The following is a 22,363-nucleotide window of genomic DNA, read 5'->3' as shown; positions in this document are numbered from 1 at the left end:
ACCTTCCCACCCCAAATTTTAGCAGGGGTGAGAAGGTGGGATAGACTTCACCTCTTTGGAAAGAGGAACTGCAAAGTCACATAGCAAAGGACATGGGTACTACATGGTCTAAATAATTGGACTCTTGTAAGCAATTTATCACATGACATTTAATTTTCTTGTTGTTGTAGGTATTAATATTTTTTCATAAAATATTTTATGGATAATGATGGGATATTAGAAAATAACTGATTTTCCATGTTTATATAATGTATAGTCACTTATTGAACTTGTTAACTTGATAAACTTTCAGCTTTTAAAGATCTATATGTAAATATAAATTCAGTATATAAGTTATTTGCAAAATATACATATATGTATATATGTGTGTGCATCACTGAAATGTGTATTTTTTCTTTGTGTAACTAATAATTTGTATTTTATACATTAATTCTGTGGCCAGAATTTTAAGAACAAAGTTTTATCACTGATTTTTAAAGTAACACATCTAATTTTACCTTCTTAAGTAAGATACTGTTTAAGATAAATATTCTTAAATATTCCTTGCAGTGTTAAGTAAATATTCTTCTGTGTGTGTGTTTTTTTTAAAAAAAAAGATTTATAGTTAACCCTTCAATAATGCAGGGGTAAGGATCACTGATCAAACAGTTAAAAATTTCCATATGATATAGTTTGGCTTTGTGTCTCCACCCAAGACTCATGTTAAATTGTCATTCCCAATGTTGGGAAGGGAATTGGTGGGAGTTGATTGGATCATTATGGTGGATTTCCCCTTTGCCTTTCTTTTGATAGTGAGTGAGTTCTCATGAAATCCGATGGTTTAAAAGTGTGTGGCACTTCCTCCTTCTCTCCCTCTCTTCTGCCACCATGTGAAGATGTGCTTGCTTCCACTTCATCTTCTGCCATGATTGTAAGTTTCCTGAGGCCTTTTAGCCATGCATCCTGTACAGATTGTGGAACTGTGAGTCAATTAAACCTCTTTTCATCATAAATTACCCAGTCTCAGGTAGCTCTTTATAGCAGCGTGAGAACAGACTGATACAGCATATAACTTTTGACTCCTCCAACTAGAAGCCTCACTAATAGTATAAACAGTAAAGTAACACATATTTCATAAGTTATATGTGTTATATACTACATTTTTACAGTAAAGTAAGCTAGAGAATATAAATGCTACTTATAAAATCAAAATGAAGAGAAAATATGTTTACTGTTTATTAAGTGGAAGTGGATTATTATAAACGTCTTCATCCTTGTCATCTTCATGGTGAGTAAAGCTAAGGAAGAGGAGAAGAGAAGAGGTTGGTCTTGCCATCTCAGAAGTGGCAGGTGGAAGAAAATCCATATGTAAGTTGACCCATGCAGTTTAAACCTTTATTGTTCAAGGGTCAACTCTGTTAGGAAAGTGGGTCTAAACATTATGCTATGTCAGAGTTCTTGGCTTATATTAAGAAGCTTAATAAGTAAAAGGATCACAAGACAGTAATTAGCATATGAAGTTGACATACTCCTTTTAACCAAATTTGTTTTAAGTTTCTTTGACAAGTATAAGATAAATGAAGATAAGAACAATCTCTAAGACTTCTTTAGTGGGCTTCTATGTGTACGCTGTTACAATTCAACTCTCTCAGGCCTCATCTTATTCTTATATGCCTACCTGTTCTAAAACTCATAGGCAGTTTTTCTGGGGAATCCTTATTACTCTGCAATACGCCCAAAACATATAGAACGTGTGCAAAAAGAAAATAATGGTGGTTTCCTTATTTGACTATTGCTCTTTTTCCTCCAGTGGCCTCTCGTTGTTAACAGTATGCAAGCAAACAAAAGGTTTTTCCTCTCAGCAATCAATAGGCAGATCTTCTTAACATGCTGATTTCTTTTCTTTTCTTTTTCTTTTTCTTTTTTTTTTTAGCAGCAGCAAGATGTATTGTGAAGAGTGAAAAAAAGCTTCCACAGCGTGGAAGGGGACCCGAGCGGGTTGCCCCTCAACATGCTGATTTCTAAAGTCCATCAGAGTTAAGGATTCAAGAAAATAATAGTTATGACAGGAATATGCTATGAAACTCTGAGCTGTCATTGGAGCTGGATTCCTACCTAATGAAGGATTAAGTTTTAGATCTGACCCCTATGAACAGATAATTTTTTTTTTTTTTTTTTTTTTTTTGCCTAAGAGAAACCCGTTCATGAAAGCAGAAAACACAGGTTACAAAATTATTGGGGTATTTTTTTTTTTTTTTTTGAGGATTTATATAGTATAAGATATCTGTCTTTCAGCATTTGAGCATTTTCTTCCTCTGACAACTTCCTAATCTTACTAGGAAGATTATTAGTATTAGTCCGTATTCACACTGCTAATAAAGACACAATGGAGACTGGGTAATTTATAAAGAAAAAGAGGTTTAATGGATTCCCAGGTCCACGTGGCTGGGAAGGCCTCACAATCATGGCAGAAGGCAAAAGGCCCATTTTACATGGTAGCAGAAAATAGAAAAATGAGGTTGGGTGCAGTGGCTCACGCCTGTAATTCCAGCACTTTGGGAAGCCAAGGCAGGTGGATCACTTGAGGTCAGGAGTTCAAGACCAGCCTGGCCAACATGGTGAAACCCCATCTCTACCAAAAAAATACAAAAAGTAGCCAGGCGTGGTGGCAGGCGCCTGTAATCCAAGCTAATTGGGAGGCTAAGGCAGGAGAGTTGCTTGAACCTAGGAGGCAGGGGTTGCAGTGAGACAAGATCACGCCACTGCACTCCAACCTGGGAGACAGAGCAAGACTCCATCTCAAAAAGAAAAAAAAGAAAAGAAAGAAAAGGAAAAAATAAAGAAAAGAGAAAAATGAGAGCCAGGTAAAAGGGGGAAACCCCTTATAAAACAGTCAGATCTTGTGGGACTGATTCACTACCACGAGAACAATATGGGAGAAACTGCCCCCATGATTCAATTATCTCCCACTGGGCCCCTCCCACAAGACATGGGGATTCAAAAATATTTTATTGGACATCTATTACCTGATGATTAAATGAGATAACTAAATGTTTTTATAAAAAATAAAGTGCTATAACAATGCAAGGTGATGGTCATCAATTGTAACAAATGTACCACATTAATGAAAGATGCTAATAGTGGGAACTGTGTGTATATAAAAGAGGTTGCATACTAGAACTCTGTACTTGCCTTTCAATTTTTTTTATATATCTGAAACTACTCTAAAAAAGTCTCTTAAAAGAAAGCAAGGTAATTTTGTTGTTGATACTGAATATAAGGTACAGTATCACAATGTTATTTAACTTTAATAATTATGACTGCTAGCTAAAAGAAGGTGGAAAATGTTTAAAACACTAACCCAGAGGTTTTTAGTTCAGGTAATAGACTAAATACCATAATTTGAAAGAAATTGATTGGGTCCTGAGGCAGGTTTCTGGTTTGGGTGGATCTGGAGAAAGAAGTAGAATAGATCTTGGGGTCCTTCAAAATAATACAGAGGAAAATTAAAAGGATAGGGTGGTGCACCCATGGGTACAAAAGGCTAAAGCACTTTGACTTCAGAGTAAACCCCTCTTTATTTTGTCAAATGGTAGCCTTGTCTGTCTGTTGGTCTGTTCCCAGGCCACCTATCTAACAGGGAAGTCTGCCCGTTGACAAGTGTCATGCCTTTCTATGAAGCCTACTCTCCTCTTCAAAAGGATTGTTAGGGAAACAGGACAACCAAACTGCAGATGCAATTCACACGAAGGAAAATGAATAGAATGGAAGAGACAGATCAAGATGAACAGACAGAACAACCAACACCTGGATGAAAAAGAAACAATTTAGGTAAGAGAAGAGAATAAAAAAAATTAAAATTCTAGTTCGTATCTTCAGGAGTATTAAAGAAGTTGGATCCATAAAACAAAGATGACTACTATAAAAAAAGAAGCAATTACAAGATACAAAAGAGTTCTTGGAAATTTAAATATTCAGTATACATGCTAAATATTAGAAAGAACACAGTTGAGAAAAAGATTGGCAATCTGAAAGATAAAGTCACAGAGATAAATAATAAAATAAATAGATGAGAAACATGATAGAAAAGTTAAGAGACTTGGTAGATTTAGTAGGTATAGCATTCATAGAAATCACATAAGGACACACTTGAGGGAGTAGAAAGGAGAAAATGATGGAAGACAATTTTTTTTTTGAACTGAAGATAGAAAGATTTCTTTAGATTGAAAGCGTCCCCTAAGAGCCAAGAAGAAAAATAAAATCTAGCATCATTTTGATAACAATTTGTACTCCTAATGATAAAAAGGAAATCCTAGAAGCTTTCAGAGACAAACAAAACAAGATCGTTACAAAAGAATAAGCATCAGCATTGGGAACGCATCAGCAATACTGGTAGTATAACAGTTCTTTCCAAGCTTGAGATAAAAATGGTTTCAAATCTTGAATCTGTAACCAAACAATCAAGTCATGGTAAGATAAGTTGTCAAAATGAAAAGATTCAGAAAGTTTTCAACCAATGGGCACCACATAAAGAAAACTGAGAATTTGCAAGGTAAATACAGAAGATACTGGAAACAGTAAGGACCAGGATGACCCAGGTGACACAATTCTTTAGCTGTTACTGTACTTGATTTCACAAGAAAAATACTATGTGTTCATTATAATTACATTGTAAGGGCTGTATGTTTATAGTTTTAAAAATGAACCTAAGGCCTAGAGAATGTAATTTTAGGTACTGATCATAATGTAAACTATTATAAATTTAATAATATAAGAAATCATAACAAGATTTCAATTGACAATTCTTGTAGTTTGTCATTAAATTCACTGGTTCTGTGTGACTGTCTCCTATGGCCTATGTTGGATAGATAAGAGCCAAGTGTTATCCATTCAGATTGCTTCAATCATCATCTCTTCCAGATAAATGTTGAATCAGTATTTTCAGCTCAAACATCGCTCTTAGACTCCAGCTTATATTTTAGACAGCCAGCTGAATGTCTTGCTCTGGGTGTCCCACCAGAATAGGAAAATTCAACATGTCTCAGTCTGAATACATCATGTACTCCTGCTTAAATGCTCAACAGGCTTTTCCTTATGATGCCCCTATTTCTAATTAACCCTACCACAACTTAATCCTTAGTCTTTGTATTAGTCAGAGTTCTTTAGAGGGACAAAACTAATAGGATAGATGTATATATGAAGGGGAATTTATTAAGGAATATTGACTCATATGTTCACAAGGTAAAGTCCCACAATAGGCTGTCTGTAAACTGAGGAGCAAGGAAACCAGTCCAAGTCCCAAAACCTCAAAACTAGGGAAGCCAACAGTGCAGCCTTCAGTCTGTGGCCGAAGGCCTGAGAGCCCCTGGCAAACCACTGGTATAAGTCCAATGGTCCAAAAGCTGAAGAACTTGGAGTCCGATGTAGGAAGCATCCATCGCAGGAGACAGATGAGGACCAGAAGACTCAGCAAGTCAGCTCCTTCCACCTTCTTCTGCCTGCTTTATTCTAGCTGTGCTGGCTGCTGATTAGATGGTGCCCACTCAGATTGAGGGTAGGTCTGCCTCTCCCAGTTCACTGACTTCAATGTTAATCTTCTTTGACAACACCCTCACAGGCACACCCAGGAACAATACTTGGCATCCTTCAATCCAATCAAGTTGACACTCAATATTAACCATCACAGTCTTCCTCGATACTTCTTTATCTCATCCTCTTATATGTGAGTTATAAAATTCTACATTCCAAACTTCGTCATATTTTTTACATGATAGGATAAAAAGTCCTTTATATCCACTTTTATCTAAACTTTCATTGTCTCTTGCCTTGACTGGTGCATCAACTTCTTAAACACTTATCTACTTTGTCTTGAATACCTATCACTATTAGATTAATCATCCTAAAGTATAGATATAATTTGGTTATTCTTTGCTCAAAAATTTGCAGGGCCATTTGATAGTTTCCTGATATCTGTTGTAGTAGTTCTCAAATTTTAGTGTGATAATAAGCAGCATCTGGGAAGCTAGCTATAATGCACATTTTGGAGGCCTGCTGGCAGAGATTCTGATTTATTCATTCGTGAATGGGGCTCAGGAAACTATTTTGAACAGATATGCTGTGTGAGTTGAAATACACTTGTCCTTTGGGCTAATATCCACATTTTTTAACCTTACTATAAGCATCAGTAACTTGTTTCTAGAATACTTTTTAAAGTCGTTATGCACCATCCCCCTAAACATATACATGCTTTAATGATATGAAACCATTCCATATTCTCTAAATACAAAATTTTCCAGACTTCACTGATTTTCTTAGTCTTTTATTTCCAATTAAAGTATACTGCCTGCTAATTGCTGTCTATCCTTCTCATGTATGGTTTGATACTTAGCTGGCAGAGAAGATACCATGATCACGAAGGTGGTTTTCCCAGGGCAAGGCTTATCCATTGCACTCAGGATGTGCTGACTCCTGCAATTTCTCCAAATGTGGGAAACTAAACTGCATAATTTGTGATAGTGAGAGACTGTGTTCTCACTTTCCCCTAAAGAAAAAAAAAAAAGAAGTGTCGTTTGAATGCCACCCTCTAATGAAGCATTTCCCATCCCCTGACCCAATGTGAGCTCTCCTTTCTCTGAAACTCCATAGTATTGTAATAGGGTGACCCTGCATGATATTAGACCTAGGAATTTTTCTGAATTTTAGTGAAAAAAGACAGAAAAAAAACAAAGCAGAGGCTAGTGTTCTAGATCCTAATAGGCAGAGTCCTAGATTTGTTGATTGAAAAGGCAAAAATTACATTTCCATGACCCCCTTTCATATAAGTTTTAAATGTGTATTAGATTTTGCCAAATAAATGCACTTGCATGAGATTTGGAAGGTAGATGTAAAGAGGGGGCCATTCTTCGGTGGTTCTTGGCTCATGATTTTGGCAAGCAATGCTATGGAAACACATAGTTTCCCCGCAATGTTGTTCTAGTATTCCTTCTCCGGCTTTCTGGGTGTTGAGATGTAATGCTGGCAATTGTCATTTCTTGATATGACATCCTAGTCCTTGCATTGAATCTTCAGGTGACTATTCTCCATCTTCCTGGATATCCAGAGACAGTCATAGCGGTGGCTCCAGCATAGCTACAAGGGCAGACTCTGAGGTGGTAGCTGCCCCCAAAAATCATTTCTGTGTCACAAGAGCATCATTTGAGAAGACCTGCACATCATCCCTACCAATAGGGCTGTAAGCACCTAATTTCCTGTATCATGTTTTTTCTAGCTTAAAATATAGTGCTTTTTCCTTCTCAGAATCCTGAGTAGAAAAACAGAAAGGAAAGGTGAAAAAAAGAAAAAATTGAATGGAATAAAGATGTCCATGCCGCAACAGGAATTTTGCCTTCCGAAAAAGCCCTGGTGAGAACAATGTAACTCTGCTGATCTCTCTCTTTTCCTCCATGGGCTTTCCTCTTCTGGGCCCTGTTTATTGGCCACCCTCAATTTTAATTGCACAGTTGAAGGATGCTTCTGGAGACTTATTCTTGGGACCACAGTTGCTGACTTCTGTGGCACAAGCTCTTCTTCCCCACTTGAAAATTAGAATTGCTAGAACCAGTGTCATTATCTTAGCATGCTCCATCATTACCAAGTCATCGGCCATACCAGCTCTCGCGCCCAAGCTACTGAGCGCTGTTGAAGAAACTCACACACGCTTGCAGATTGGTATGTATAAAAATGAACAGAAACTAACTTGGCTATTCTCAACAATGTATAGAAAACTTCTGTTAAATAACTCACCATATATCTCTACAAATAATTCATCATATATCACTACTCACATATCTCATAAACACCCAAAACTGCCTGTGCCAAACTCAGCTAATTAACTAGAAAGACACAAAATACATGAACTAGTTCAAGAAGCACCAAAAAATCTGAATAGATTTCTAACATGTGAAGAGATGAAATTTGTAATATCAACATTCCCATGAAGAAAAGCCCAGGACCAGGTGACTTCACTGGTAAATGCTATCAAATATTTACATAGTTAATACCAATTATTCACAAACTCCTCCAATAAATAAAAGATGAGAGACCACTTTCCAATGCATTCTATGAGGCTAATATTATCCTGATACCAAATCTAGGCAAAGACATTACAAGAAAAGAAAACTACGGATCAATGTCTTTTATGAATATAGAAACAGAGTTCCTCAACAAAACACTAGCAAATCAAATCAAGCAGTATATTAAAAGGATTATACTCCATAACTAAGTATGATTTATTCTAAGAATACAAGCTGTTTTAACATTTGAAAATCAATTAATGTAACACACTTCATCAACAGAATAAAGAACAAAAACCACGTGATCACCCCAATATAAGCAGCAAAAGCATTTGACAGCATCTATACTTCTTCACAGTAAACACAGTGAATAAACAAGAAATAGAAATAAATTTATGCAAACTACTAAAGGGCATCTATAAAACACCCACAACTAACATTTTATTAATGGTGTAAGACTGAATGCTCTTCCTCTATTATGTGAAACAAGACAAAGCTGTTCTGGACACTTCTACTCAACATTATACTGTTAGCTTTAGTAAGGGCAATTAGGAAAGTAAACAAAATAAAAGGTATCCATATTGGAAAGGAAAAATTAAAACTATCTTTATTTGCAGATGATGTAATTTTGTATATAGAAAATAGTAAGTAATCCACTAAAGAACTATTAGAACAAATAAAGGAGTCCAGCCCATTCCTGGACACATGAGCAATATACAAATATAATCATATTTCTATGCACTTGCAATAAATGATCTGAAAATTAAATTAGGAAAGAAATCACATTAACAATGGCATCAAAAAGAACTGCAATATTGTGGAATAAATTTGGTGAAAGAAGTGCAAGAGTTGTACACTGAGCACTAAAAAACACTTTGCTTTAATTAAAGAAGGCCTGGATAAATAAAAAAGATATCCCATACTTGTGGGTTGAAAGACTTAAATAAAAAGATACCCTATACTTGTGGATTGAAAGACTTAATACTGTTAAGGTAGTTATATTAGCTAGAGTTCTCCAGGGAGACAGAATCAGTGGGAAGAGTAGATGCATTGATAGATAGATAGATAGATAGATAGATAGATAGATAGATAGACAGATAGATAGATAGATAGATGAAAGGGAATTTGTTAGAATTGGCCCATGCAATTATGGAGGCTGAGAAGTTCCATGACAGGTATATTAGTCCATTCTTCATACTGCTATAAAGAACTGCCCAAGACTGGGTAATTTATAAAGGAAAGAGGTTTAATTGCTTCACAGTTCCACATGGCTGGGAAGGCCTTAGGAAATTTATGATCATGGTGGAAGGCAAAGGGAAAGCAAGCACCTTCTTCACAAGGCAGCAGGAAGGGGAATGATCACAGAAGGAACTACCAAAAGCTTATAAAACCATCGGATCTCATGTGAACTCACTCACCATCATGAAAACAGCATGGAGAAAACTGCCCTATGATCCAGTTACCACCACTTGGTCTCTCCCTTGACATGTGGGGATTATGGAGATTATAATTCAAGATGAGATTTTGGTGGGGACACAAAGCCTAACCATATCAACTGGCCATCTGCAAGCTCAAAACCCTGGGATGCCTGCAACATGGCTCAGTCCAAGTCTAAAATGATCAAACCAGAAAGCCAATGGTGTAATTCTCAGTCTGAAACCAAAGACTTGAAAACTTGGAAAGTTCCTGGTGTTAATTCTTGGAGTCCCAGTGTTGCAGAGTCTGGAATTCTGCTTTCCAAGGGCAGAGGAGGAGAGTGTCGCCGAGGTCATAGAGGGTGAGAGAAGAAATCCTTTCCCCTCTTTTTTTGTTGTTTTAGTTGGGCCCCAGGCTATTGGATAGCACCCACCGACATTGAGGGCAGATCTTCCCCACTCAGGCCACTGACTCACATGTCAACCTCCCCTAGAAACAATCTTACAGACACACCAAGAAGTCATGCTTTACTAACTATCCAGGTATATTTTAATTCAGTCAAATTGACACCTAAAATTAAACATCACAGTAGCAGTACTCCCAAAATTAATCTACAGATTCAAGACAATTCTTATTAGAATAATAGCTGGTTTTTTTTTTTCTTCAGAAACTGACAAATTAAAATTCACAGTCAGGTACAGTGGCTCACACCTGTAATCCTAGTGCTTTAGGAGGCCGAGATGGGGGAATTTCTTGAGGCCAGGAGTCCGAGACTGGCCTGGCCAACATGGCAAAACCCTGACTCTACTAAAAATACAAAAAGTAGCCAGGCATGGTGGCACATGCCTGTATTCCCAGTTTCTTGGGAGGCTGAGGCATGAGAATTGCTTGAACCCAAGAGGTGGAGGTTGCAGGGAGCCGAGATTGCACCATTGTACTTGAACCTGGTGACAGAGCAAGACTCTATCTCAAAAATAAAATACAATAAAATTCACATGGAAATTCAAGGGACCTATTATAGAATGGCCAAAACAATCATGAAAAAGAACAAAGTGAGACACTCATTTTTCTCTTATTTCAAAACTTACCACAAAGTTACAGTAATCAAAACTGTATGGTACTGGCATAAAGATAGACATATAGGCCAATGGAACAGAATTGAGAATCCAGAAATAAATCTATACATCTATGGTCAACTGGTTTTTAAAAAGAGTACCAAGACCAGTCAATGGAGAAAGAATAGTGTCCTCAACAACCAATGCTAGGACAACTGGATATCCACATGCAAAATAATGAATTTGGACACCTACCTCACTATGTATATAAAAATTAATACAAAATGAATCAAAGACATAAATTAAGAGCTAAAGCTATAAAACTTATAGAAGGAAACATAGATGTAACTCTTGTGGACCTTACCTTAGGCAATGGTTTTTTTTAAGATATGACACCAATGCCATAAGGGATGAAAGTAAAAATAAAGAAGAAATCATCAGATTTAAAAAAAGTTATGCTTCAAAGAATGACATCAACAAAAAGACAACCCACAGAATGGGAGAAAACATTTGAAAATTTTAAATCTGATGAGAGTTGTATCTAGAATATGTAAAGAACTCCTACAATTGAATAATACAGAGATAAATAACTCAATTTACAAATGGGTAAATAATTAGAAAATACATTTCTCCACTGATGGTATACAAATAATATCACATGAAAAGATACTCAACATTATTAACTATCAGGGAAATGCAAATAGAACCATTGTGAGATGCCACTTCACACCCACTAGGATGGCTAATATTAAAAAAGACAGATAAAGACAAGGGTTAGAGAGGATGAAGAGAAATTGGAACCCTCACACACCCTTGGTATGAATGATAAATAGTTCAGCTGCTTGGAAAACAGTCTGACAGGTCCTCAAATGATTGAACATAGAGTTATCACATGATTTAGCAATGGCACTCCTAGTTATATATCTAAGAAAAATTAAAATATATGTCCATGCAAAAACTTGTACAGTAATGTTCATGGCAGCATTATTTAGCCCAAAATGGAAACAGCATCAGCTGTTTATTTTGAGGCCTTATGACCAAATAATATTTCATCATATAGATAACCTAGATCTTAAGTTGGCCATAAAAATGAATGAAGTGCTGTACTGATACATGTTACAACTTAGATGAACCTTAAAAACATTATGGTAAGTCAAAGAAGCCTGTTACAAAAACCACATGATTTTATTTATATGATAGTCTGGAATAGATACACATATATAGAGACAGAAAATAGACTAGTGGTTGCCTATCACTGGGGAGGATAGAGGAATTGGAAGATGATGGCTGAAGGGTATTGGGTTTCTTTGGCTGGTAATTGAAACATTCTAAAATTGATTGTGGTTATGATGTACAATGTACAACTCTGTGAATATACTAAAAATCATTGAAATATACAATTCAAATGAGTGAATTGTGTGAATTGTATCCTGATAAAGCTATTAAAAAATACCATAACTGTCCAAAGGAAAAGCACTTTTTTTCAACTTGTGAGCTGGACCAGACACTATTTTTATGAAACATAATTTTTGAGTAACCAATTGACAGATAAGCAATTGTTATTAAGACTCGGATATTTGGCAAACATCTTTTCTTGGAAATGAATTACATGAGCCTACAACTTCAGGGAAAACAACTGACAGTATTTGTTTCCAATGTTAAATTTGAGTTTTCAAGTGAAAATTAGAATTATTTTTGAAGACTTGTATCTACTACCTTGAACTTCACTGCGTCCCAATACATAAAGACTTTGAGGATGACATATTAACAAATGTGAGTTTTTGATATGGTATAGTGAAATGCATCAGCATTTGAATGATCCACATAACTCTGCCATCTCTGAAGAGAGCAGAGGATCTTCCAGCACAGTACTCTAGCTCTGCTAAAGGACAGATTGCCTCCTCAAGTGGGTCTCTGACCCCCATGCCTCCTGACAGGGAGACACCTTCCAGCAGGGGTTGACAGACACCTCATTCTGGAGAGCTCCAGCTGGCATCTGGCAGGTGCCCCTCTGGGATGAAGATTCCAGAGGAAGGAGCAGGCAGCAATTGTTGCTGTTCTGCAGCCCCCACTGGTGATACCCAGGCAAACAGGGTTTGCAGGGGACCTCCAGCAAACTCCAGCAGAGCTGCAGAAGAGGGTCCTGAGTGTTAGAAGGAAAACTAACAAACAGAAAGGAATAGCATCGAGATCAACAAAAAGGATGACCACGTGACAACCCCATTTGAAGGTCACCAACATCAAAGACCAAAGATTGGCAAATCCATGAAGATGAGGAAAAACCAGTGCAAAAAGGCTGAAAATTCCAAAACCCAGAATGCCACTTCTCCTCCAAAGGATCACAACCAGCAAAGGAACAAAACTGAATGGAGAACGAGTTAGACAAATTGACAGAAGTTGGTATCAGAAGGTGGGTAACAACAAACTCCTCTGAGCTAAAGAAGTATGTTCTAACCTAATGCAAGGAAGATAAGAACCTTGATAAAAGGTTATAGGAACTGCTAACTAGAATAACCAGTTTAGAGAAAAGCATAAATGACCTGATGGAGCTGAAAAACAAAATATATCAGAGATTGAAGATCAACTTAATGAAATAAAGCATGAAGACAAGATTAGAGAAAAAAAGAATGCAAAGGAATGAAGAAAGCCTCCAAGAAATATGGGATTATGTGAAGAGACCAAACCTGTGTTTGATTGGTGTACCTGAAAGTGACGAGAAGAATGGAACCAAGTTGGAAAACACACTTCAGGATGTTATCCAGGAGAACTTCCCCAACCTAGCAAGACAGGCCAACATTCAAATTCAGGAATACAGAGAACACCACAAAGATACTCCTTGAGAAGGGCAACCCCAAGACACATAATTGTCAGATTCACCAAGGTTGAAAGGAAGGAAAAAATGTTAAGGGCAGCCAGAGAGAAAGGTTGGGTTACCCACAAAAGGAAGCCCATCAGACTAACAGAGGATCTCTCTGCAGAAACCCTACAAGCCAGAAGAGAGTGGGGGCTAACATTCAACATTCTTAAAGAAAAGAATTTTAAACCCAGAATTTCATATCCAGCCAAACTAAGCTTCATAAGTGAAGGAGAAATAAAATCCTTTACAGACAAGCAAATGCTAAGAGATTTTGTCACCACCAGGCCTGCCCTACAAGAGCTCCTGAAGGAAGCACTAAACATGGAAAGGAACAACTGGTACCAGCCACTGCAAAAACATGCCAAAATGTAAAGACTGTTGATGCTAGGAAGAAACTGCATCAACTAACGAGCAAAATAACCAACTAGCATCATGATGGATCAAATTCACACAAAACAATATTAACCTTAAATATAAATGGGCTAAATGCCCCAATTAAAAGACACAGACTGGCAAATTGGATAAAGAGTCAGGACCCATTGGTGTGCTGTATTCAGGAGACCCATCTCACACACAAAGACACACATAGACTCAAAATAAAGGGATGGAGGAAGATTTACCAAGCAAGAAGAAAAAAAAAAAAAAAAAAAAAAAAAGGCAGGGTTTGCAATCCTAGTCTCTGATAAAACAGACTTTAAACCAACAAAGATTTAAAAAGACAAAGAAGGGCATTACATGATGGTAAAGGGATCAATGCAACAAGAAGAGCTAACTATCCAAAATATGTATGCACCCAATACAGGAGCACCTAGTTAGAGAACTACAAACAGACTTAGACTCCCCCACAATAATAGTGGGAGACTTTAACACCCCACTGTCAATATTAAACAGATGAACGAGACAGAAAATTAACAAAAATATTTAGGAACTCAGTTCTGAATACCTTGACGATCATCTCTGGACCAAGTGGACCTAATAAACATCTACAGAATTTTCCATCCCAAATCAACAGAATATACATCCTTCTCAGCACCACATAGCACTTATTCTAAAACTGACCACATAATTAGAAGTAAAACACTCCTCAGCAAATGCAAAACAATGGAAATCATAACAAACAGTCTCTCAAACCATAGTGCAATCAAATTAGAACTCAGAATTAAGAAACTCACTCAAAATCGCACAACTACACACAACTACGTGGCAACTGAACAACATGCTTCTGAATGACTACTGGGTAAATAACAACATTAAGGGAGAAATAAATAAGTTCTTGGAAACCAATGAGATCAAAGACACAATATACCAGAATCTCTGGGACACAGCAAAAGCAGTGTTTAGAGCTGTGTTTATAGCACTAAATGCCCATAGGAGAAAGAGGGAAAGATCTAAAATAGATATCCTAACATCACAATTAAAACAACTAGAGAAGCAAGAGCAAATAAATTCAAAACTAGCAGAAGACAAGAAATAACTAAGATCAGAGCAGACGTGAAGGAGACAGAGACACGAAAAACCCTTCAAAAAATCAATGAATCCAGGAGCTGGTTTTTTGAAAAGACTAACAAAATAGACCACTAGCCAGACTAATAAAGAAGGAGAGAAGAATCAAATAGATGCAACAAAAAATGATAAAGGCGATATCATCACTGATCCCACAGAAATACAAACTACCATCAGAGAATACTATAAACACCTCTACACAAATAAACTAGAAAACCTAGAAGAAATAGGTAAATTTCTGAACACATACACCCTCCCAAGACTAAACAGGGAAGAAGTTGAGTCCCTGAATAGACCAATAACAAGTTCTGAAATTGAAGAGTAATTAACAGCCTACCAACCAAAAAAAGCCCAGGGCCAGATGGATTCACAGCTGAATTGTACCAGAGAGACAAAGAAGGACTCCTGACTGGGTGCAGTGGCTCATGCCTGTAATCCCAGCACTTTGGGTGGCTGAGGTGGGCGGATCATGAGGTCAGCAGATCGAGACCATCCTAGTTAACACGGTGAAACCCTATCTCCGCTAAAAAAAACCCAAAAAAATTAGCTGGGCGTGGTGGCGGGTGCCTGTAGTCCCAGCTACTCAGGAGGTTGAGGCAGGAGAATGGCATGAACCTGTGAGACGGAGCTTGCAGTGAGCCTAGATCGTACCACTACGCTCCAGCGTGGGTGACAGAGTGAGACTCTGTCTCATAAAAAAGAAAAAAAAAAAAAAAAAGGAAAAGAAAAGAAAAAGAGGGACTCCTTCCTAACTCATTTTATGAGGCCAGCATCATCCTGATACCAAAACCTGACAGACAACAAAAAAAGAAAATTTCAGGCCAATATCTCTGATGAACATCGATGCAAAAATCCTCAATATAATACTGGCAACCCAAATCCAGCAGCATATCAAAAAGCTTATCCAACATGATCAAGTAGACTTAATCCCTGGGATGTAAGGCTGGTTCAACATACGCAAATCAATAAACGTAATATGTCACATAAAAAGAACCAATGACAAAAACCACATGATTATCTCAATACGTGTAGAAAAGATCTTTGATAAAAGTCAACACTGCTTTATGCTAAATACACTCAATAAACTAGGTATTGATGGAACATATCTCAAAATAGTAAGAGCTGTTTATGACAAACCCACAGCCAATATCATACTGAATGTGCAAAAGCTGGATGCATTCCCTTTGAAAACCGGCACAAGACAAGGATGCCCTCTCTTACCACTCCTATTCAACATGATATTGGAAGTTTTGGCCAGGGCAATCAGGCAAGAGAAAGAAATAAAGGGTATTCAATTAGGAAAAGAAGAAGTCAAATTGTCCCTGTTTGCAGATGACATGGCTGTATATTTAGAAAACCCCATCGTCTTAGCCCAAAAAATCCCTGCTGATAAGCAACTTAGGCAAAGTCTCAGGAAACAAAATCAATGTGAAAAAAATCACAAGCATTCCTATACACCATTGATAGAAAAACAAAGAGCCATACCATGAGTGAACTCCCATTCACAATTGCTACAGAGAGAATAAAATACCTAGGAATACAACTTACAAGGGATGTGAAGGACCTCTTCAAGGCGAACCACAAACCACTGCTCAAGAAAATAAAGAGAGGACACCAACAAGTGGAAAAAAATTCCATGCTCATGGATAGGAAGAATCAATATCGTGAAAATGTCCATACTGCCTAAAGTAATTTATAGATTCAATGCTATTCCCGTCAAGCTACCACTGACTTTCTTCACAGATTTAGAAAAAAACTTATTTAAATTTCATATGGAACCAAAAAAGAGCCTGTATAGCCAAGACAATCCTAAGCAAAAAGAACAAAGCTGGAGGTATCATGTTCCCTGAATTCAATCTATACTACAAGGCCACAGTAACCAAAACAGCTGGGTACTTGTACCAAAACAGATATATAGGCCAATGGAACAGAACAGAGCCCTCAGAAATAACACCAAACATCTACAACAATCTGATCTTTGATAAACGTGACAGAAATAAGCAATGGGGAAAGGATTCCCTATTTAAAAAAATGGTATTGGGAAAACTGGCTAGCCATATGCCGAAAACGGAAACTGGATCCCTTCCTTACACCTTATACAAAAATTAACTCAAGGTGGATTAAAGATTTAAACATAAGACCTAAAACCAAAAAAAAAAAAAAAACCCTAGGAGAAGACCTAGGCAATACCATTCAGGACATAGGCATGGGCAAAGACTTCATGACTAAAAAAAAACACCAAAAGTAATTGCAACAAAAGCCAAAATAGACAAATGGGATCTAATTAAACTAAGGAACTTCAGCACAACAAAAGAAACTATTATCAGAGTGAACAGGCACCCTACAGAATGGGAGAAAATTTTTTCAATCTACCCATCTGACAAAAGGCTAATATCCAGAACCTATAAGGAGCTTAAATTTACAAGAAAAAAACAACCCCATCAAAAAGTGGGCAAAGACACTTTTCCAAAGAAGACATTTATGCAGCCAACAAACATATGAAAAAAAGCTCATCATCACTGGTTATTAGAGAAATGCAAATCAAAACCACAATGAGATACCATCTCACACCAGTTAGAAGGGTGATCATTAAAAAGTCAGGAAACAACAGACGCTGGCAAGGATGTAGAGAAATAGGAATGCTTTTAAACTGTTGTTGGGAGTGTAAATTAGTTTAACCATTGTGGAAGACAGTGTGGCAATTCCTCAAGGATCTAGAACCAGAAATGCCATTTGACCCAGTAATCCCATTATTGGGCATATACCCAAAGGAATATAAATCATTCTACTGTAAAGACACATACACACGTATGTTTATTGCAGCACTCTTCACAATAGCAAAGACTTGGAGCCAACCCAAGTGCCCATCAACGATAGACTGGATAAAGAAAATGTGGCACATATATACCATGGAATACTATGCAACCATAAAAAGAATGAGTTCATGTCCTTTGCAGGGACATGGATGAAGCTGGACACCATCATTCTCGGCAAACACAGGAACAGAAAACCAAACATCACATATTCTCCCCTATAAATGGGAGTTGAACGATGAGAACATATGGGCACAGGGAGGGGAATATCACACACCCTGGCCTGTCAGGGGGTGGGGGGCAAGGGGAGGGGTAGCATTAGGAGAAACACCTAATGTAGACGATGGGTTGATGAGTGCAGCAAACCACCATGGCACATGTATACTCATGTAACAAACCTGCACGTTCTGCACAGGTATCCCAGAACTTAAAGTATAATAAACAAATACAAAAATTAGCTGGGCATCTTGGTGCATGCCCGTGGTCCCAGCTACTGGGGAGGCTGAGGTGGGATGATCACTTGAGTCTGGGATGTGAAGGTTCCAGTGAGCCAAGATTGTGCCACTGCACTCCAGCCTGAGTAAAAGAGGGAGATCCCGTCTCCAAAAAGAAAAGAAAAAAGAAAGAAAAGGAAAAAAGAAAAAAAATTAAGTTATTTTTCCTAAAATGTTATATGAGTTATGTTAATTTGTAATAAATTTATTATTTTTAAATTAATTTATAAATATTTAAAAATTACCTCGGTTTTGATTTCTAATACATCAAATATAAATGTATGTAATCTGCACAAAAGCCCTTTGAACTCCTCACAGTTTTTACAAGTGTAAAGGATCTTGAGACAAAACTGTTGAGTAGATACAGGCTATGTCAAGGCATTTATCATGCAGAAGGAGGCTGGAAGTCCTCATGAGCTGGGATAGGAGCTTGGGTTGGGGAGGGAGAGAAGAGTAGCAGAACATAGAGTGTAGAGCTTGTTCCGTGCCTCCACCTCAGGGTTTGCACCTTTAGTTGGGAAAATAAAGACTAGTCAGAGAGATTGGAAGAAACAAAAACTAAGGGCATTTGTTCCTGCCTTTCCATCTGAGAGGCTGTAGAGAGATGCCCTGCAGAGTGCCTCCCTCCAATGGGAAGTGGTTGTACGAGTTTAACCTCCTTGATTTTCTGAAGCCTGTGAGTGGCATGAAGAAGATGCGGACGTGTGTGCATGTCCCTCTGGGGTGTGTGGAAGGTGGCTGATAGCGTAGGGCCAACTCGCTTGCAGTGGGTAGCCCAAAGCTGGGGGCCAGTTAGCAGTCTTTGGAAAGATGCAGAAGACCAGCACCTTCTGTGGGGGCCATGCCCAAGCTTAGTCCTCAGTGGTGGGGAAGACCTTTGCTCTTGACAGTGCTGGGAGAACAGCCTGCACTCCGATACCCCAGACACTCCAGCTGAAAGAGGCTGAAAGGAGAGATGCACACAAGCACAGCCAAGTTGGTGGGACACATGGAAAGAGTCACTTCTCTCTTGTCACATACGCTTTCCTCCATACTCTGAGAGGAGAATACCCCAACCTCTGGGAGAACCAGAGGCTAAACTAAATTGAAAGAGGGTTTATTTTATTTTCTACTATTGAGTGGAGACCTACAACAAATTAGATTTTTAAAGAAATAAAGTGGCCAGGCGCAGTGGCTCACGCCTGTAATCCCAGCACTTTGGGAGGCCAAGGCAGGCAGATCACGAGGTCAGAAGACCGAGACCATCCTGGCTAAAACGCTGAAACCCCACCTCTACTAAAAATTTAAAAAAAAAAAAAAAAAATGCCGGGCGTGGTGGCGGGCTCCTGTAGTCCCAGCTACTCAGGAGGCTGAGGCAGGAGAGTGGCCTGAGTCTGGGAGGCGGAGCTTGCAGTGAGCCGAGATCAGGCCACTGCACTCCAACCTGGGAGACAGTGAGACTCCATCTCAAAAAAAAAAAAAAATCAAAAAATAAAGTTACATCTGAGTTGTGCCTCTTTTCTTGTTTATCTCTCCTGCTAAATCTTAAGTTCCTATGGCACGTTTGTGTTATATTCATTGTTGTATCTCTAGTGTTTAGGCTTACATTTGTTCACTTAAATATTTGTTTATTGAATAAAGAACAAACTGATGTAGAGATCTTGATTCTGTTGTATATTTGCCCTTCTTGACATTCAAATAAGTTTGTGTAACCAACATGACCAGACTGAGCCCAAAGCCCCATGACTTTCATGATAATCAGGTCAGGTCTCTCTGCTCAAAGCCATCCCATATCTTCCTGTGATCCTCTGAGTAAAAGTTCAAGTCCTCACAGAGGCCTTCTAACATGCCCACAAACTAGTTCTTCTTTCGGAACTCCTACATCTCTCCCTACCTGCTCACTCCATTTCAGCTGCACTGGCCTCTGCAGATCCTACTATATATGAGGCATGATCTGCTTTGAACATCTGTCCTCAAATGTCAGCCTGTATAACCCCCTCACTGCAGTAGAACAGGTCCTTGGTTGGTTTGGACTGACCTGTCTCTCTCAGACTGCCAATTGTAATACTTAGAATAGCTGTAGAATGTACCAAGAATGCAATGTCCTGAGATAAGAAGGAACTCTCTGGAACAGCCCAGGATATATCCTTGTTCCTCCTAGAACAGAATGTCTTGTAATGCTTGAACTTGGTGGTCCAAGCGGCACCCAGGGTGTAAAACCCAAGATGTGGTGCATGCTTTGGGGGTCTCTCAGCTGCTGTTTGACAAGGGACACATACAGGTGAGACTCCATCCACCCTGAGCAGCTTTCCTGAGCCTTGGGAGGTTGGCTCGCCATGGAGCTTAGGCTGTTGTTTGTTCTTGCTGCCTATCTGTGAGTAATAAATGTGCTTCGCCTGACGTCTTGTGTGTATTCAGAATCATCAGGCTCATACAAGTGGTAGAGAACCTTTGCACTCCTCTCCTTCTAGTCTGTACTTAAATACCACTTCTCTTTGAAGTCTTCCCTGACTAACCTTTTAAAAATTGCAACCAGGAATTGACCCTAACCAGGAACCCATTTCTTGCTTTATTTATCCCATAAAAATTATCTGTTTTCCCATTCTAAAATGCTCCATGAGGAAAGGGTATTTTTAAATTAAATTCTTATTTATTTATTTATTTAATTTTTTATTTCCTTAGGTTTGGGGGGAACAGGTGATATTCGGTTACATGAGTAAGTTCTTTAGTGGTGATTTGTGAGATTTTGGTGCACCATCACGGGATCAGTATACATTGAACCCAGTTTGTAGTCTTTTATCCCTCGCCTCCTTCCTACCCTTTCCCCCTGAGTCCCCAGCATCTATTGCATTATTCTTAAACCTTGGCATTTTCATAGCTCAGCTCCCACTTACGAGTGAGAACATATGATGTTTGGTTTTCCATTCCCGAGTTACTTCACTTAGAATAATAGTCTCCAATCCCATCCAGGTTGCTTCAAATGCCATCAATTCATTCCTTTTTATGTCTGAGTAGTATTCCATCATATCTATATATGTACACTACAGTTTCTTCATCTACTTTTTGACAGAGGGCATTTAGGCTGGTTCAACATTTTTGCAATTGTGAACTGTGCTGCTATAAACATGTGTGTGTAAGTATCTTTTGACTTTGTTGGGTTAAACTGAGTGCTGGTTCTCTTCTGGAGTCCTATTCCTAGAAATCACTCTAAATTTGCTCTCTTCTGGCATACACCCCTGCTCACCTCCCCTGAATTCTATTCTCTCTTTCTATTTTGAATTTTGGTTTTAAACCTTTTCTAATCGCCAGTGCCTTGTAGGTGTTCATGCAGCTTATCTAGAAAGTCTTATCTGCCTTCCCCAGAACAGCTTCATTTATACTCTGTTGGATCACCCGTTTCCTGAAAAAAGCCTTTATTTCTTTCATGTCACTGTCGCTTCTCACACCCCACCCCCAGACACACATCTAGTATGCTGTTGGCAGCCTTCTCTTGTCTCGTCTGTCATATAATCTGATTGTCAAACAAGTTGTCACTCACTACAAGTGTTAGCATATTGAATTCTCTCATTTACATTGCAAGTACTCTTAGCCCAACTGGATTAAGGCCATTTGACATACACATTTTTGGATTTTTCTTTTTCCAGGATGGATGGAAAGTGGAGTGGGAGGATGAGTAAGGATGAGAATTAGGCACACATAGTAATTATATACAGTGAACTCAGAACTCAAACCGCCACAGTTTTTTTTTTTTTTTAAGCATTGGCAGAGATTTAAAAAAAAATCACTTAGTCTATTGCCTTAATTTATGGAAATGAGCAAATGCTGGCTTATGGATAGCAATTTCTTTCTCAAAGTCACTGACAAATAAGTTGTAGAGATGGCAGCAGAGACCAGGTCTTCTATTTCTCAAGCTAGCTTTCTAGGTTACCAGGCTTTCTCCCAACAAGGATATTTTAGGAAACTATCCTGAAATATGTCTATATCCAATGAGACTTGGAAACTTTTTTCCTTCTAAGCACTACCTCTCCTCTCTCCTCTTTATTAGTTCCTTTCATTTTAATTGAGTGGAACTTAGGAACTCATTTAACTACATGGTCCTTAGGTTTAATCGTGAAGACACCATCATAGGGTGTCATTGGTAGAACCAAAGTAAAATGGTTTTATTTGATTTGTAGTTCACTGCTTTTTTTTTTTTCCCCCACTGGGATACATTGGT

At 38.2% G+C, this 22,363-nt stretch overlaps 1 non-coding gene across 1 annotated transcript; it reads left to right on the top strand.

Annotated features, from left to right (window-relative positions):
- The first annotated feature begins 6,359 nt into the window (after positions 1-6,359).
- On the top strand, positions 6,360-6,523 carry LOC116274311. Its single transcript, XR_004182939.1, has one exon. It is a non-coding gene; the product is annotated as a U1 spliceosomal RNA (small nuclear RNA).
- Positions 6,524-22,363: the final 15,840 nt, after the last annotated feature.

This window comes from Papio anubis, chromosome 3 (genome assembly GCF_008728515.1).
Source record: "Papio anubis isolate 15944 chromosome 3, Panubis1.0, whole genome shotgun sequence".
NCBI classification, from domain to species: Eukaryota; Metazoa; Chordata; class Mammalia; order Primates; family Cercopithecidae; genus Papio; species Papio anubis.
Note: the sequence above shows the minus strand (reverse complement) of the source record. Positions and strands in the feature narration are given on the sequence as shown.